The sequence below is a fragment of the Rattus norvegicus genome, chromosome 2 (genome assembly GCF_021556685.1).
Source record: "Rattus norvegicus strain SHRSP/BbbUtx chromosome 2, alternate assembly SHRSP_T2T, whole genome shotgun sequence".
Classification (NCBI taxonomy): Eukaryota; Metazoa; Chordata; class Mammalia; order Rodentia; family Muridae; genus Rattus; species Rattus norvegicus.
Genome location: NC_141535.1, coordinates 45,223,021 through 45,242,098, shown reverse-complemented (window position 1 = coordinate 45,242,098; position 19,078 = coordinate 45,223,021). Strand labels below are relative to the sequence as shown.

Sequence of the window (19,078 nt, the reverse complement as noted above, 5' to 3'; positions counted from 1 at the left end):
AAAGTCATACATGAGTGGAGGGGGAAAAAATGAATGCTACTTCCGTGTCACCAGGGAAGGTCACTCATACCTTCCTACGCTGACGTCTTAGCCCAAGCTTGTTTGGGACTTTGACCAAACCATTTAGACAGCAGTGACTTCCCCAAATGTTCCTCTGGTATATTACTCTGGGGAAGCCAAATCTGTTAGCTTCTTATCACTGCCACAGAGCTGAGTACTCTGCCTGGTTGGGACAGTCCACGCCAACATCTTCAAGAAGCTTTTAGTAACCCTTCCCAGATGGCAAAAGCTTAGGGTGGTCAAGAGTTAATGATTGCCCCAAGGAGGATACCTCCTCAAAATGCAAATGTTCGAACCTAACACTCAACGTGATAGACTGAGAGGTGGAGCTGTTAAAGGAGTGATTGAGTGCTAAGAGCACAGCCCTCAGGAAGGGGATTGTGTCAGATAATCAGCCCGAGGAAGCCAGGCAGAGTAGGCCATGAAGGTAATTACAGCACTGGGACTGGGGTAGGAATCCCATCGTAAGTTTGAGAGAGCTTGGACTTCATCATGAGTTTAAGGCTTTCTAGGGCTGCATAGGGAAAGCGTGGAGGGAGGGTAAGGAAATGGACCAGGGGAGGGAAAAGGTAAGGAAGGGAAAGGAAAGAAGAAAAGGGAAAGAAAAGGAAAAAAGAAACCCCAGGACACACCCTTGTCCCTTTTCAACTGAAGGAACCAGCCCCCACAAGATACCCAATCTGCTGGTACAGCCATCTGTGACTTTCTACCTTCCAGAGAGGGAAACAATATATGTCCATTGTCCGTTGATTTTGTAGTCTAAGGTATTGTGTTACAGCATCCCACAGGGACTAAGATAAGTATCTTGCTAAGACGTATGGTAGGGAAATGTAATATAATCAGAATTCAGATCTGACACAGGCCAATAGATCTACCCAGAACACCAGATTGCCTCTGCTATGTAAATCACACACAAGGAATCTAACAGGAGCTCGGCGAGTTCCAGGGGACTCTAAGGGGACACCGTTGGTCCCTATCGCATCCTCTCACAGCCTTCTGAGTTCTTTTAGCAGGCCGTTCTATGCATCGCAGGTTGATTTTATACTTTCCTGCCTCCGTGACAATGTTAAATACATAGGGGTCCAGATAGCACATGTTCTAGGCACTTTGAAAGTCTTCTATCAAAGGTGAAGTGGTAGACAAGGAAATGTCCAGCCGTCATCTGACAATAGACAACTGTGAAGATAGCATATATGCTTCTCTAAAGCTCTGCTAAGCCCGGAGTCTGTTGCCAATAGCATCAGCCCGGATAACAAACCACTCCTATACGGGCTGTGTCCATACACCATACACCCCATTCCATCATTCATGCTTCTGGGAAGAAGTGGAGTAACAATCAAAGCAAAGCAAACGAACATCAACATTGTAAGACGCTGGATGCTTGATGCCTGGGACTCACTCACAGTCCTCTGAGCTCCGGAGAGCTGCCGTTCTCCATTTTCAGCATATACAGCTCTACTCCACACCTGCTACTGTCCTTGGTGGGGCTGAGGAAGAGTGTCCTACACTCCAGAAAAGCCTCTTAGATCTACCCTTCTCCCTAGACAGCCCTGGCCCACAGAACCTTTCAGACCAGTATTCTGCTTTCTCTTCCTCCAGGTCAGTGACCACTCTGTGACTCTTCTCCAATCAGATTTAGACTCTTTAACATACAGACAGGCAAAGGGACATGAAAGACTCCTTTCTTTCTCAGACGTAAATATTGTGTATCTGCCTGCGTACTGTCTTATTTTATGCCCAGGGAGATACTGGTCCATTCCTAAGAGGGCAAAATGTGCAACAAGAGCCTTCCAAATCCTGAGCCATAATTCCTCCAGTTGGCCTGGACATCCCGAAGGTCAATATTTTTTCACCCCTGGCCTCATCTAAAAAGTCAAACCTATAGACTCATCTCTTTCTGAGACTACCAAGGGCCTGATTCCACACTAATCAGTATCAATGTTCCATGCACATCTCCTCTCCCCAAAATTCACTTCCTGTCTGTTAGCAGCCACGGTGCCCAGAGAATCCCACTTTTCTGTAGAACCTGGGGCAACCTGTGGTACTAAAGGAAACCTCGGGGAAGTGCCATGGTTCTACATTAGCAACAGGTCCATAAAATATAAAATAGCAAGACCAGGGAACCAGGCAGACCCTTGAGCATCAGCAAAGAAAGTGAAGAGGGCAGACCATTTTGAAGGCCTTCAATGTCTAGCCTGATCATAGAACAGGCCGGAGGCCCATTCCAGAATAGTTATAATCTGAGTGACAGACAAAGAGGTAATGGCTCAGTGGTTAAGAACACTGACTGCCCTTCCAGAGGTCCTGAGTTCAATTCCCAGCAACCACATGGTGACTCATAACCATCTCTAATGGGATCTGATGCCCTCTTCTGGTGTGTCTGAAGACATTGACAGTGTACTCTCATATATAAAATAAATAAATAAACAAATAAAAATAAAAAAGAGGTAAAAAATAATGGGGAAGCAGGTGCAGGATCGAGTAACAGTGTGGGAGACTGGGTATATGGCAGTAAACTGCTTGGATTAAACCCTGGCTCTGAGTCATGTCCGGGATAAGAAGAGAAAAAAAAGACAATCTAATCTCCAAGCCTCGGTTTCCTCGTTCATGGAGTGGGGACAGTATTTCACCACTCAGAGGTCCATTCTGAAATGTGCATAGCATCTGTCACCCAGTCAGATGTTGGCAGGATTAGTCCAAGATGGAGGCTGTTAGGCCCAGGTAGACACATCCACGGGAAACAGGGCAGGGAAAGAGCAGTTACCAGACAGAGCCGGCTGGGACTGCAGCGCCCGTCTGAGAACCTGTGGCTGGGAATGCTCTGTCCTAGCTGTTTTGTAAAAGCAATGTCATTTTCCAAGCCCTGTCCAGCCTGAGCAGCCGGGGGCCTTAGCTGCAAAAGTTCAAGGAAGGCAGCGTGGCTCACTGGATCAGCCTGGCTCGAGTTCAAAGACAATTATTTCTCCACGTTTCCCTCCCAGAGGAGCCTCACCCTCGAAAATTATTTCTTTTTTTAAAAACGAACCTTAGTACTTCCTACTTAAAATTTCAGGCTGCTACCGCTCTTCCGTCTCTTATTTTACTAAGTATCCCCCAAACCTTCCTTCTAGACCCTTGAAACAGGCAGCCCACAAAGGCTTTCTTCCTCCCTCCTTCTCTCTGTCTGCCTCCCAGAGCCATTCTCCGCCCTCCCCACCCTCCTCCAACAGCCGGGGGTCCTATAATCTTCCAACTCTATCATATAAAGCCTTCATTCAGGATCCTCATACATATTTTCATGTTAATAACACCCACCCTTCTCCCTGGAAAGTTCCCATTAGCGGTGCCTTAAGTGCTCAGCATACAGCGAGGTTTCACATTAACCTTTTAACACAGCACCTTCTGTCCCAGCTCCTCAGACCGCTGTCATTAAGGAGGACAGCATGCCTTTTCCGTACTCTAAAAAACAAAACTGGCAAGAGACAAATAAGAACACTTCTCTATACATGCCTGTTTCTGAATTCCCTGGGTGCCCCCTGCCCCAACCCTTGGGAGGCTAACAAAGCCCTTGGTTGGATCACTTGCCTGGTGAGACTGCTCCTGGTTTTCCCCATAGCGGAGAGAAATCTATGGTCTGCTTAATCTATGTTCTGCTTCTAACACACATAGAGCTACTCTCTTTCAGGATAGAGATGAAATATTTACCCCCCAACCCCCAGCCATCTCACAACCCAAGGAGAGGCCAACCAAGGACACACAAGGAAGCCATCTAAGAGCACCGTGCAGCTGAAGACCAGCAGGCCCAAGGACTAGAGAAGGCAGAAGAGAGGGTAGCAACCCACCAGCAGAAATGTCCCCACCCATGCTGCTGTGAGCTAGTCTATGCTCCTTCTCTCCAACAAGGAACTACGGGGACAATCTGAGCATCCGTCTGTGGTCAGCTGCACTCCCTGACTAACCAGTACTAGAAGGCCATTTCCCTTTGATAGAGATACTAATTCACAGGGTATTCCTAAAACCAGAAGGAATCTCAAGAATTATCTCTCCAACTGCCTCATCTTATAGATAAAGAAACTGAGGTCTTGAGAAATAAATGTACCCAGGCAGAGGAGGGAGATCGTCAGAGCTGGACAGAAACTGCTCTCTCTGCACTTTTCTCATATACCACACTAGTCTGTGAGTGCCTTCGATGTGGTTATTTACAGAATGCATATTTGCAAATGCTTATTTATTTTTATTTTGCATGTGTGGGTGTTTTGCCTGAAGGTATGTCTGTGTAGCATGTGCATTCAGTGCCTAAAGAGACTGGAAGACAGAATCAAACCCCTGGGGCAGGCGTTATAGATGGTTGTGAGCTGTCATGTGAGGGCTGGAAATCAAGTCAGGGTCCTCTGGAAGATCAGTGAGTGTTCTTTACCACTGAACCATTTCTCTGTTCCAGATAGTGTTTTTTTAAAAAAACTAATCATGATCAAGAACTGAAAGGGAATGGTGTTGGCTTTTTCTTTCTTTAGAGAAAATAGTTATTTACAAGTCTTTTTAGAAGTAACCTACATACCTGAATTGTTTCGGACAATAAGAAAGTGTTTCAGAAAAGAAGTTATTTGGCTGGGGTGGCGGGTGGGTTAAAGTCGGGTGGTATAGAAAAGCCTAAGGTAGGAGATTTAGGTATTAGGGGTTGAACACCAGATCAAGCAGAGAAGAATGAGGCTGAAGAGAACACACATAAAAGAGGCTTGGCAATGAGAAAGCATGACAGACAAGAGACTGGGATACCTGGGGAGGTACACTGAATGATGAAGTACACGAGTTCTTAATGCTACTGACTTTCTACTAAGGACACGGAGATAATGACCTCTATTAACAGGTGACTTGCACATTTTCTCATCAGTCACCATAAAACCATATCATACGCTGTTGTTTTGGACATTTCACAACTGAGAAATTAGGGCTCAGAGACACTGTTTATGGACAAACCTAAAAATGAATGAAAGTAAAGGATGTAATTCGAGAATAACATCAGGACTCATCCAATGATCCAATGCACAACTTCTTTTCCAATAGAATAACAGGACGTAGAGCTTTAACTAGAGAGCTACATTGAAAACTCTGTTTTTGGCTTGTCATATTGATGCGTCTAACATCACAAGCCAGAAACGCTCTAGTCTCCTCACCTCACTCTAGGTCTTACATTCTCATCTTTAAGAACTACAAGAGCTTAAACTTTCGTGCAGTTCCAATCAAATCAAAATGATCTGGGAGGCCCTTTAATGAGCCCACATGATGAGACAGGCTCATGCCCCAGTTCCAAGGCTAGACTATGAGAGTCTTCAATGAGATTCTAGATTCTAGAAACTAAAATGTATGCTTCCCACTTGATTTGAACTGGAATTTAGATTCATTTTCAAAAATGATAGGAAATATCTCAACTCAATTTCTTCATTCCCATCTACTTATTAAGTAAAATATTTCCAGTATAATTCAGCTCTGCCTTAGTTATTTTTCTATGGCTGTGTAAAGACACCATGACCAAAGCAACTTATTTTTAAAAAAGCAATTAATTAGGAGCTTGCTTACAATTCCACAGGGTGAATCATGACCATCATGGCTAGGAGCATGGCAGCAGGCAGGCAGGCATGGCACAGTGGCAGTAGCGAAGAGTTTATATATTAAGACAACAACCGGAGTCAGAAAAAGAAAGATCTAACTGAAAATGGCATGTTCTCCTGAAACCTCAAAGCCCACTCCGAGTGACACACCTCCTCCAACAAGGCCACAGCCTCTAATCCTTCCCAAACAATTCCACCAACTGTGTAAGGAGCTTTCACACATGTGAGCCTAGGAAGGACAGTCTCATTCAAACCACCACAAGTTCCAAAAGTCCAGACAGCGTCTTTCTTAAATAATGTATCATTAGATATACCATTTGAGGAATTAACAATGAACTGATTAAAAGTTCAAATTCTCTTGCGAATGTTGTTCATTCCAGGGGAAATGATTAGATATATAACAGCTCCTCTAAGGGGGTATATTTTGCTTTCTATTATGATTACAGCTCAAATGGAAATTAATCTCTTCCTACAGATGATTCCAAAGCTCTGCATACCTTAAGAAACCACAATATTGAAATAGCTAATGCCAATTTGCAAGTTCTAAGATGACAAGAATTGAGCTGTTTCCAGAAGATTTTAATAGATTCGATTGATCCCAATATATTGTTTATGATTTTTAAACAACAGCGAAAGGACATGAGGAGATTGGAGAGGACAAGAAAAATCTCAAATTGCCAAAAAAGGAGTTTCCTCAGCAAGATTATTTTTGTCAAGTTTTTTTTTCCCCCCTCCAAACCGGAACTCACATTTTACTCAAAAGAAATGATAAACAACCCGTTCTAAAGTGTTATTTTTAGATGTTTTTAATTTGCCGTGTCTAATACACAACTTAAACTGTTTCCATGGAGGGCGTGACAGTGTCGAAAACAAACCTGTTCCTGTTCCCTTTAAGGTGGGTGGATCAAAGACAGGCTAGGCAGATAAGAGGGCTGCAGAGGCTGTGGGGTTCCGGCCGCTCAGACAAGGAAAAAGAAACCTCTGGGAATCCTGGCCAAGAAGAATTTCTGGCCTAATACTCCGAAACATTGTTGGTAAATGCTGCCTGAGGTTTGCTACATTTTACATCTCTGTCTTCAAAGCCCACAGAAGCAAAAGCTGCCCGGGCAAGGTTTTGAAACCCAAGTTGCATTTATTCTTGGCCAAGCCTAGCAGTCCAGTTCCTGAGATGAGGATGGGGAGAGCCAAACTGTTGAAATGGCTTAACATGATTTCCCCATCACTCAAACTCCTTAGCGAAGAAGTTTAAAAGCAATTTTCCAACCGGGTGGGGTGTCACATGCCTATAGTCTTGGCACTTAGGAGGCTGGGGCAGCAGGATGGGTGCAAGTTCAAGGCCACCCTGGTCTACATCGCGAGCTCCATGCCAGCCTGGAATTTGTTGCAACGCCCTGTTTCACAAGACACCCCCACATGCCCCCCCCAAAAAGGAGTTTTTAAAAATATAGGTTTGAAATAAAACTAAAATGCTTTGTGTTTTCACAGCAAAGGCCTAAGCACACTCATTGTGGATACTGAACCCTAGGCTTTTCGTTTGTTGGTGAGTAACTAATGGAGGTGGAGTGCCCCTTTCACAGTGGTGGTAGCCAACATACACAACCAAGGTATTAAAGCATCCACGAGAGACAGATCACAGGCTTCCGTAGCACAGAAGAGCTTCGAAGTTGATTTAACGTTCCTGCTTGTTTGCTTAGCTTTTATGATAGTGCCCTCATAAATCTGAGCTGACCTTGACTTCTCATAATACAACTAGAGATAACCATTCTGAGATCTTTGCTACGGCCCCGGGGTGATCCACATCGCCACCTGCATCCCACACCCACCACCAGTCCCTGGGCTGCCTTCCTGTCTGAGAAATAGAAATGGAAAGTTATCAGAGGTAAAAATCAAAGCTAAGAGAAAGAACTAAGTAATCTTTGGGGTTTTAAACCTTTACATTGCTGTACATAGAGCAGGTGTGTGGTTTGAGTGAGAATGGCCTCCATGTTGAATTCTTGGTCCCCAGTGGGTGAAACTCTTTGGGAAGGATTAGGAGGTGTGGCCTTGTTGGAGGAGCTATGTCACTGGGGGCAAGTGGGAGGGGCAAGGGGGTGAACAAAGTGAGCGGCTGAGCTTTGAGACTTCAAAAGCTCAAGAAATTCCCAGTTAGCTCTCTGCTTCGTGCTTCTGGATCAAGGTGGATCCTACTTCAGATCTGAAACTCCCTTCTTTTTTTCCCTTCAGTGGGTTAGTCTTTAACCTCCTCTCTCCTTCCCCTACCCCCCTTCCTCCAAAAAATGTTATGTACATCTTTATGTTGTACATATGTATAACTCGTTACCTAAATTTTGGAGGGGGGTGTTTTTCACTCAAACCAACTACTTTTTTAACTTCAAGGGATATATTTGTCAAGGGAAGCTCATCCCCAATGACAACCATTATCACTTTCTAGAATTAAATCAAGCAAATACATAGCCATCAAACTTTTAAAATCTGTATCTCTCGGGGGGGGGGGGGAACAAACACTGGGCTGGAAGAAGTCTTGAAAATTTGTGAACTGAAATGATGCATGACCCTAACCTCACTGGACACATAGTTCTGTAGAAAGTGGGGTGGGAACGAATTGAAAATTACAGGACAGACACCATATCAGGAGCTGGGAGAACATGAGAGCTCTTTATGGAGGGAACATGACATGAAACCACATGATTCTATAAAAATACCACTCTTCCAGGGAGAGCTGTATTTATTTTGGTCCTCTCTCACGCTATCCTGTTTGTCACCCATAATTCTCCACAGCCTTGGTGTGTGAGCACATCCTCCAAGGAAAGAGGTGACACCGTAACCTGAGGACTTTCTCTTCTCGGGTGAGATGCCTATCAGCTTGGCCTCAGACAAAGGAACTGGAGGGATCTGCCACGGTATAAAGGTCTCTCAAAAGTTCACACACTGAAATCCCACTCCCCATCCCCCACCACCAAGGTACAGGGAAGTTGGCTAGTTGGGTCACTTTTACAACAGAGGCAGAGCCTCCTAGAAGGTGCCCTCTGAGACAGTGAGGAATAGCATACTCTGGCCTGTGTTCCAAAACGCATAGATCCAAACTAGGAAAGCAATAGGTGGTCTTACCTCCTCATTGTCAGAAAGGAAAATAGAGGCCTGGAGAGAAGGGGAGACATTCTAGAACTCACTGAGTTGTACCTAGCAGAGTCTAAGCCCAGATCTCTCAACCCATGGTCCGGTTCTTAAGGGCAGGATGGGCTGAGACACTGGCAGAGGACAAGAGTGCTAATGTACATCTGAAATCTCAGCCCTTGGCACACTGAGGAAGGAGGATCCCATGTTGGGGGCCATGTACATTGTAAGTTTACAACCAACTCAGGCTACAAACCTGTCTGAGAAGGAAACATCGCTTTCTGAGGACAAGCAACTTCCTCCCCCTTCTGAGTCTCCTTCACAGCCCATAGGTACCTCCCCTGGAATTCATGTTGGAAACCTAATCTCAAAGTCACATGCTAATATCAAATGAAACCTTTGGGAGGTAATGAAGGTTAAGTGAGGTCACCCTGTAGGTGTCGCCACACCAGGCCCTGGTTCAGTGAGAGAACTTCCTGCAAAATGCTTGCTTCCTATGAAATAGAGAAATGCTTCCATTTTCAGTCATGGGGCTTCCTGTGAAAATAATTCCTTTGCTTTTGGTGAGTCAGGGGAAGGGGATTTGAAAGCCATTCTCGTTGCACTTGCCTATGATATTTTAGAAGATAGATAGATAGATAGAGAGTTTTATATATCAGAGAAGAGGAAAGTTGAAATAGATTGCTTTTTGAAGAAAGAAGGCAAGAAATGCATATCACTAGATTTAACATAATTAAAAGAGAAATGGGAATGGTCAAGCAAGTCTGCAATGCTGATTCCTCCCTTGTGTCATCTGGACGTTTGATTTCATGATTGACTTTGAATTCATTATAGAAACCACAGACAAGGAAACTGATGGCAAAAAAAAAAACCCAAAAAACAAAAAAAACAAAAACAAAAACAAAAAAACCTCTCCATTAACACTTGGAGTTATGTCTTAAAGATGAACTAGAATTAACTAGAATTAGAAAATTCTCATTTTTTTTTCATGCATGTTAGCATCAGAAGCCTCCTCAGAACAGAGCAGAGGAGCCTCTCCGCGCCCTTGGGACTTGTCTTTCCCAAGCATTTTCAGGTGCCCAACTCAGAGCAGCAGCAAACCCCTGCCTGCCTGTGTGCATCAAAATTACTCTTGGTGGCCTTTCCATGGTCCTCAGCAGGGCTCCCCGGCTGGACCCCACCTAGCAAGCAGGTTTAATGTTGCCTGTTTATTTATTTTTTCTTAGCTCAATTGTGTCTCTATATTTGAAGATAAAAGATTTCCTCTCGAAATCTGACTTTCTGGCAGCCCGCACAGAGACCTGGACGGATGGGAGGTGAGGTCAGGAAAGAGAGCAAGAGAGAGCGCTGTGCAGATATGGCGGCTCCGGCTGGGAATGCTGAGAAGGCCGAAGGAGAAAGACCTTGGTTCCACATCTTGGGTACCAATAACACAGACCTGCCCAGCTCTCACGCTTCGGAAACGAGCAAACTAAAAGGAACATGTGTCCCTGTAAAGCGGTTTTCGAGTTGAACATATTCGCTTTTATCCCCACAATTGGGCAATGTCCCGCTCTTCAGTAGCTTCCCACTTGCTTGTGAGTCCTCAGCCGTGGACGCCCACTAAGAGATCCCTGGGGCATGAGAAAACAAGTCTGAAGCTCATGAGAAATCTACGAATATTCAAATAAGCAAATAATGTGTCTTTCTTTTTTTTTTAATTTATTTATTACATGTGAGCACACTGTAGCTGTCTTCAGACACACCAGAAGAGGGCATCAGATCTCATTACAGATGCTTGTGAGCCTCCATGTGGTTGCTGGGATTTGAACTCAGGACCTCTGTAAGAGCAGTCAGTGCTCTTAACCACTGAGCCATCTCTGCAGTCAATAAGCAGCTAATGAAGATACACAATAAATCTGGTTTCCTGACTTTCTCGAAGAGTAAGAAGATTAACTCAAACCTTGTGCATGCATAGTTTATCTGTGGTTGAGTTCTGAATCTGTCTGTGCCTGCTTATCCCTCCTTCTAAAGCTAAATTTCCCTTAAGAATTACCTGCCATACCGGTTCTCGAAACTCACCCAAAGAGAATATTAAAATTCAGACTCCAGGGCCCCACCCTCGAGGAGGCCAATGGGATTGCATTTCCAGTTTCCCCGATGATGCTCAGCTGCCCATCTTAGGACCACCTCGAGAGCTGCCCTACACCACAGAGCAGGGCCCCGATTATAAATGATAACGTGCTTGCTGTCTTGAGGTCAAGAGCTTTGAACGCACCTTAGGAAAGCTGCAGCTTACTAACTCCTAACGTTACAGCCCTTGCTGGTCTCCTACTACATCTCTAGCTGTGCTGGACTGACAAGGAAAACAGTACAAACACCGGTTTCCGTGAACTGTTATCAACACTGAATGAAGACACTGAGTCCATGGAGTAAGTGCTCAGACGATGCTGGCATTGCTCTCACACATCCGTCCCAACCCCATCACTTTGAAGTCAGGGTCTTCTTTTCATTTCTCCCTTAGGAGCCCACCATGATCGTGAGCTGTGCCCCATAACAGGTAACGTTCCCTGAAGGAACAAATAAAGGCACAACTGAATATATATTCAAATGTCACAGATCAAATACGGCAGGCAAGCTTGGGCTACAGTTAAAACAGCCTTTTAAACCCAGCATAAAGCCACATTAAAGTTTGGTCATTCCTCTCTCAGAGTATAAACTCAGAGGTGATTGGTAAATATGGTGATTCCCCGGTGGGATATTAATAGGCAGCCTTTATGCACACTTACCAGATGCCAGGCACTGTTTCCTGCATTCTGTGTCTATAAAGACCTAGAATACAGTCTGTTAATGATAAACCTCAGATTGATACAACGGTTAGGAAATTGTATACGACTGCTCTGATAGAGAACCAAAACAACGGTGACTTCTGTGCACAAAGGTATTTTCTCTCGGGAAAGAAGGAAGAAAGGAAAGAAGGGAGGAAGGCACAGAAGGAGAGAGGGAGGGAGGGAGGGAGGGAGGGACAGAGGGAGGGCAGGAAACCTTAAAGTAGGCAGGTCAAGGCTTGGTGCTTGCATGACTCAGCACGGTTTGTAAGGCCTAAGGTCTCTTCTACCTCTGTGCTACAAGCTCCACAGAGGGTTTATCTGAAAACTGCCTCAGAACCCAGCAGGCTTACACGGAGCGCTGCCCTACTATCCGTTCTACAGCCAGTGTAGCGAAACTGAGCGGCGAAGACAGTATCAGCCCACCCTCACCCCCTCAGTCTAAGAAGCTTTCCTGGAAGTCCCACAGAACACTCTAATCAGCCAGAGCCTGGTCCCAGGGCCACGCCCGGCTCAAGAGAAATGTGAGCTTTGAGCTGATCTCCTGGCCGCCCTAGAAATCAGCTTCTGTTAGTTAGAAAGAGGGGAGAGACTTAGCTGTCTCTAGCTCTGTCCCAGCTCCCGGGCAGTCTTCCTTCTGGGCTCCCCGGTGAACGGCCGGCTGGACCACAAGTTATGCATATGTTAAGCCAGCTTCTGAGGGTGCACGTTTCAACTCCTCCGTTTTTCCTATCACATATTCTGTTGGGGTAAAACATGAAATGTCAGCACGGCTCAGCTTTGGAGAAAGCAGCTGGGCTGGCAGCAGGGCCACACGCTGAGCAGATGCTTAGTGTAAAATTGGATCTCACACGCTGTGATGATGCTGGCGGTAGCGTTAAAAATAAACGTCTCCCCCACACTCTCTGCGTAGTGATTATAGTACTCAGCCCTCAGAGCAAAGGGGGTGGTGAGCACCAGCAGAGGAGAATGAGCACAGGATGACACCTCCTTCAAGGGACTCTGGTGGCATGCTCTCTCCTGCTCTTTCTCTTTTCCAGCTTCACGCATGCTTGCTGGAACACCGCAGCCTTTTTTTTTTTTTTTTTTTTTTTTTTTTTTTTTTAACCTGCTTTCCTAAGCTGAAGAGTAAGGCGCTTGTGTGCGAATCTCCAACGACGGCTTTCCCAGTGGGCATGCTCCAAGCCATCAGCTAACTGGATCTCGGATCCTAGAGACTCAGAAACAAACAAAAAACTCCTTTACAGAAAAAAGAGCTTAGAAAGGGCTGAGTTCTGAAGCGATAGGGTCTCTGCGTCCTTTGTGTCCCTAGATGGTTTCCCAGCAAGGTTTCAGGTTCTGCAGTGAGCTTTTGTAATTACAACAGAGAGACAGTCACCTTTAGAACGGGTAGCTGCAGCACCCTCACACTGGGCTGTATGAAAGCCGGTGGCTTCACCCGGAGCCTCGCACTGCAGCCAGGGTTGCGGGAGGGGGCGGTGGAGTGGAAGGGTGGAGTTGCACAAAACTGGGTCCTGTTGGAGAGAGGCAGCCGGGCAGGACATTACACCTGTGTGAAACTGATTTCTTCTTTCTCGAAGGAAACTCCACAGGCACACTCCCAATTCAGCGGATGGGAAAAGTCACTGTTGGGTGGATTTAGGTGGGGAAGCTTTGAGCCAGGGGAGTAGATTGTGTAGGGCAATTTGTAGGGGTCAGGGATAAGGACAGACTGTATAGACTATTGGGTGAATCGACTCCGCCACGGCTTAAACTGTTCTGTGATTTCCCTTTATGTGATTTGTTGGAGCAGAAGAAACTGGGGGGTGAAGGTGGGGGCTGTCTTAATCCAGACACCCTGGAAACTGTTGGTCCCTGTCCGACGTGCTCTCCTGTCTTATTAAACCAGAAATTCTTTTCAATTGCTTTTCAGAGTTGGCTTTTTTTTTTTTTTTTTTTTTTTTTGGTTCTTTTTTTCGGAGCTGGGGACCGAACCCAGGGCCTTGCGCTCTACCACTGAGCTAAATCCCCAGCCCCCAGAGTTGGCTTTTCGGTTTTTGTTTGTTTACTGTTTTTTGGTTTTAGACAAGGTCTTACACTTCACAGGCTAGCCTCAAATGACTTTGGACTTCCGATCCCCCTGCCTCCACCTCCTTGAGTGCTGGAATTGTCGGAATGTCACAGGAGACTCTCATTCCTGGGGATCAAACTCAGGGCTTTATGCATTTAAAGCAAGCCATCTGCTGAGATAGTCCCCAGCCCTGGGAATAATTAGCCCATTACATTCGAGTTTTGCATAGAATGATATCCTATCTAATAAATGCCACTTAAAAAAAAAGAGTCCCATTATGATAAAAAAGTCACCTTTTAAACTGAGCATCTGGCAGCAGAAGGACCATGCAGGTGTGGTTCAGAGAGTGTATGTTAATGGCCCCCCCGCCCCTCCGCCCCCCCCCCCCCCCGCTGCCATTATGTGGAGTGGACGGAATTGTGTAGGAAAGACAAGGAATGGTTTGAATTTGGGACAGTTGAGAGAGCTTAGCCGACGGGAGACATGGAAGGGTGCATAGAAGGGTAGAGGAGATCCGCTGAAGTACAAGCAAGCCGGCAGCGTGTGTAGGATTGGTCCTCTCCGCTCTCGACAGTGGATGTGGTGTGACTAACAGCCTGAGTTCCTGCCTCAACCTCCCTCAATAACGGACTGTAACCTAGACTTCTAAGACAAACAAGCCCTTGCACATCCGATGCCGACGTTTAACAGGATTATTTTATCACCAGTAAGAGAAGAGTGACCTTCCGATCTAGCTAGAAAAACAAGACTGTATCCAACAGTCTTGCTTGTGATGACTAAGGATTGCCACACAGGAAAGTCAAGGTACTTCTGAAACCTACCTACTGTCTTTCTAAGACTCTGCTTTACTCCCTCCAAAGAATCTATAATGGCATAATAATAATAATAATAATAATAATAATAATAATAGATAGTAATGAATAAGCAGAAGGGTTCGGGGCAGAGAAGAACCCCCAAAGATTCAGGCAACCCACTCTAGATAAAAATAAAAATGTTCATGACTCCATGTATTCCACATCAATCAGATAGTGTGTGTATGTGTGTGGGTGTGTCATATGTGTATGTGTCTGGGTGTGTCATGTTTGCTGTCTTGTTTTGCTGGTTGCTCCCAAATATACCACTTGTTTTGGCAGTGGTGGTGATAGTGGTTGTGGTGGTGGTGGTGGTGGTGGTGGTGGTACTCTGTGTGTGTGTGTGTGTGTGTGTGTGTGTGTGTGCTTGTGTCTATGTGTGTGTCTATGTGTGTGTGCACGCGCATACCCATGTCTATGTGCGTGTGTAAGCTGGTGGTTAACTTCAGTCCCATTTCTCAAGTCCCTTGTTTTGTTTTGAGATATGGTCTCGCATCAGCCTGGAACCTGACAAATAGATTGGGCTCGCTAGCCAGCAAACCCCAAGGTTCTGCCTGCCTGTGAGGCCTCCCCAGCACTGGTATTACAAGCTAGCACTACCACTCCCAAAGATTTCATGTGGATTCTAAGGGATTGAACTGGGGTCTCCAGGCTTGTAAGAGAATAACTTTATCAACCAAACTGTCACCCCAGTCAAGGACTCCAGGTTTTAAAATGGAGTTAAAGGGACTCTTAAGTGTTATGAAGACTAGGAAAAAAAAGAACTCGGGGAGGCAGTTGGGGACCCAGAAATCCTCTACGGCATTACATTCTGCACCTAAAGCACAGTTACCAAGCTAGAATATGAGTAATACTCCCTACTACACATGCAAGCAAGCCTGTGTTACAAAAGAGCATTTAAGTGTCAAACCTTCATCTCATTTTTTTGGTAGTCTTCTTTGTAAGATGTTGTGCACATCTGAAGGGGGAAAGCACAGTCCAAGAAAACCGGGGGTGGTTAAGATCCAAGAATAAAGTTATTGTCATTGAGCACAAATGGGTGGTTCTTTGGAACAAGCTTTCCTTCACTGTATAATAATTCATTATTCACTAAGGGTAGAGTAGAACGTTGCTGTTCTGGAATGCATTGCATAGATGACTCCAAGAGTTGGTGTCCGCATGCTTCTAGCCATAAACGGTTGCAGATGGGTTCTTAGAGTTCTGGAGACTGCATGCCGAAGAGAAATGACTTGCCTCGTCTTTCATTCTTTGTATAGTTGCAGGAGTTTGAAACTCACTAGTGCTTGGCTCTCCTACAGCAGACTTTGACCTAAAGGCCTGTGTATTTGTATCATACCGGAATCTTGACTCGATCCAAACAGAAGGGTGAACTTAGTACATGGTTCTTCAAATCATGCATCACTTTTGCAAATAGCTGACATGAGTCCACGGTATATCTCTCTCGTTCCAGTGCATGCTATAGCCTGTGCGCATTCCGCTCCAATGTGTGTTCTATTCCATGCATGTTCTACCCCATGCATGTTAATTCCCATGCATGCTCTAGTCCATGAGTTTCCCATTATGCCTCCTTCCTTGCATCTTCCATTCAGAGCATGTTCCAACTGCGTGCATGTTCATGCATCTTCCAGATCGTGGGATCTATCCCCGGGCATGTTTTTCCCAAGGCTTTTTTTCCTTTTTTTTTTTTTTTTTTTTTTTTTTTTTTGATATACCATCCAGAAGAAAGCTTCTTTTCTAGAAATAGAAGCAGCCATGGAATCAAATATTTTCTCCAAGCTCCTACAACAGAGATGCCAAAGATTGATATAATTGAACAAAAGACATCTAGAAACAAATCCAGACATAGCTGACAGCGGATTTCAAAGGGATCCAGAGTTGACCTTGTGCAGGTTGCTGAGAAGACAACATCCTTAAGCTCTGGGAGGAGGTAACTGATAGGTCAGTAATCTTCAAATGCTTGTCCTCAGCCTCTCCCAACAATAAAAACGCTGCTCCACCTTCCCTCCTGTTCTAGTCCTTTAGTCTGTGAAGTACGGCAGCACAAGCAAAGGACCTGAGTTCGGATCTCCAGAACCCCCATGGAGCTAGGTGCTGGGCATGGTGGGGTGGATCAGCAGGTAAAGGTACTTGCTACAGAGTTGGACCTGACTTTTATCTCCAGGACTCACATGGTAGCAGGAGAGAATCTACTCCTGCAAGTTGTTCTGACTTCCGTTCACAAGCTGTGGCATGCACTTACACACACACACACAGAGAAGGAATGAATGGGTGAATAAAAAAAATGAATAATGCAATTTTTTTAAAAAGGGTCATAGTAGTGCATACCTGTAATCCCAACTCTCCTTGGCAAGACAAAGGTGGAGATGGGAAAATTCCCAGAAGCTTGTTGGCTTACCCTGGCATACATAGCAGTAAACAACAAGAGGCTTGCCTCAAACAAGTTAAGAAATGACATCTTGAATGCACTCATACATACATATACATAGTCACATACAAACACCATACACACACACACGTACACACACATTTGGTCATTCTTCTGCCTCTCCTCCATGATGGAATGGCTTCTAACTCACTGGCCTACCTCTCACACTATCTTACTCTGTCTGGCCCTCCTCTTCTTTCCCCAGCTCACACACTTGTCCCAGATCTCCTTGTGTCCCTTTCCTGACTAAAAGTTTGGGAGGTTCCGCTGCTTGTAGAGAAAAATCCAAGAGTGTAGGCATAACACATCAGACCCTCCATCAAAGCCAGCTCACACTCCCTCCCACCTCTAGTTCCCTGCCCCATGCACCCCTGCCCGACTTCAGCCACAGTCTGCCACCCATTTACTTCTGCGTGCCTCTCAGGATACAAACCCTCCTCTGTCTCAGCCTGCTTCGTTTCTATTCCTCGTTCAGGAGTCCCCTCGGGCATCTTTCTCAAACCTCTCCCCAGTCCCACCCAGAACGCCCAGTGTCTCTACTTTAGTGTGCATATTTTAAGTATTCCGTGTTTTACCATCTCTTCTCAGCCCCTACAGCTCCCAGAGTGTAAGAGCCAGCTCTTCAGTATCCATGCTCGCACCTCTGCATATCCAATCTGCCTTGCTGTAAACAACACTCCTCAAGGAAGCTGTGAGGTGGCACAATGGGTGCTTAAGGTAGCTGCTGGATGGAGTACTGGGCCTTCTACTACTGCAGCTCAAGTCAGAGAAGCAGAGGCCAGCAGCTTTGAGCACAAATATGTCAGTGGCAGGCCCTTATGTCTGTATAGCCCGGACACTTCAGAGTCAGAGAACACTCAACGACCCTGACCCGGCCTTTCAAACAGGCCTCAGAAGGTCACTGCTGTTCATTCTCCACTGATGTGAGCAAAAGATGTCACACTCGGCTTGGGATTGCTGCTACCTTAGCAAAACCTAAGTATATAAGTAACAATAACATTATCAAATGTTTATTTTATGTCAACTACTGAACTAGAGCTTTGTGTTTCTCATTTATTCTTCTTAAACATTCTGTAGGTGTACACCACCACTGGCATTTGGATTTGCCAGGTAAGGCATGTGGGGCGTGTCACTATGCACCGCTTTCCTTAGATCTCCTCCCATACTCAAGCCTACATCAATGCATGCACCTGCACCTGCACCTGCACCTGCACCTGCACCTGCACCTGCACCTGCACCTGCACCTGCACCTGCACCTGTTGGTCTTCAGCTGGCCCCCAATACCAGAGCCAATGTGCCGATAGTATGTTTGATAGAAAGTGCTGGAGAATTAACACCCTCCAGATGCATCCTGCAACCCCTACCTGAGGGGCTTACCCTGAAGCGTATCAGTTCTGGGGAATGGTTCACATTGCCTTCCAGTGTTCCCTGGTGGGGCTAAGCTCTGGCTGCACACTGTGTTTTGAGTGTTAACATATTCCTTTTTAGACTGCCTTCCCAGGCCCAGCCATCACCTGTGTTTCCTGGGATACCTCACAGGATCTGAACTATGAAAGTCGTCTCTGGGCCTACTTCTGCAGAACCTAACACAGACAATGAGTTTCAAGGACGAAAGATCGAGCCCTGCCAGTACCCCATTCTGGGGCCCACATTCTCCTCCGCTTCCCAAACTATGACCTTACCAAGAAGTGCCTGCTGCAGAAAAGACAGTCACCCTCCCTTCTGTACCCAAAAGTATGCACCCCACCAAGGTCTCTCCACTTCCTTCCTTTAATGGTTGCAAGCATGCTTTCATGCTGTTATTCCAGGGTCGGGGGTGCCCATCTTGCTCTAAATTTTCCACTTAAAATTAAACACATGAAAACTTTTTCTGCTTCAAAACTTTCATATTTCATCCGTCTGTTTCCTAACCCTGTGTCATTACAAAAGTAGAGAATTCTGACCATAGTGCTGTAAGCCATTGGCTTTTAATCTTACTTTAATAAACAAAAATCTTGGAACCATTTCTACGGTCAAAGCAGCATCTACATACACAAAACGTTGAATTGGCAAACGTGGATCTTCACTAATCTTATCAGTTTGGAAATGTACAGGGTAATTACCTTAATAAGATCAGGACACTAGGAACATCTACTCTGCGCTCGATAATAAAACACATTAATATTCTCTTCCAGAGTGTTTCA

At 45.4% G+C, this 19,078-nt stretch overlaps 1 long non-coding RNA gene across 21 annotated transcripts; it reads left to right on the top strand.

The window, feature by feature from the left end:
* Positions 1 to 11,542: 11,542 nt before the first annotated feature.
* LOC102554057 (uncharacterized) lies at positions 11,543 to 18,763 on the top strand. Of its 21 annotated transcripts, none has more exons than XR_015670767.1 (7): positions 11,543 to 11,682; positions 14,327 to 14,423; positions 15,769 to 15,900; positions 16,209 to 16,408; positions 17,484 to 17,874; positions 17,973 to 18,005; positions 18,384 to 18,763. It is a non-coding gene; the product is annotated as an uncharacterized LOC102554057 (long non-coding RNA). The 21 variants fall into 21 exon arrangements; XR_015670812.1 differs by having other exon boundaries at positions 16,190 to 16,408; positions 17,484 to 17,612; XR_015670790.1 differs by having other exon boundaries at positions 16,190 to 16,408; positions 17,484 to 17,818.
* The last annotated feature ends 315 nt before the right edge of the window (positions 18,764 to 19,078 follow it).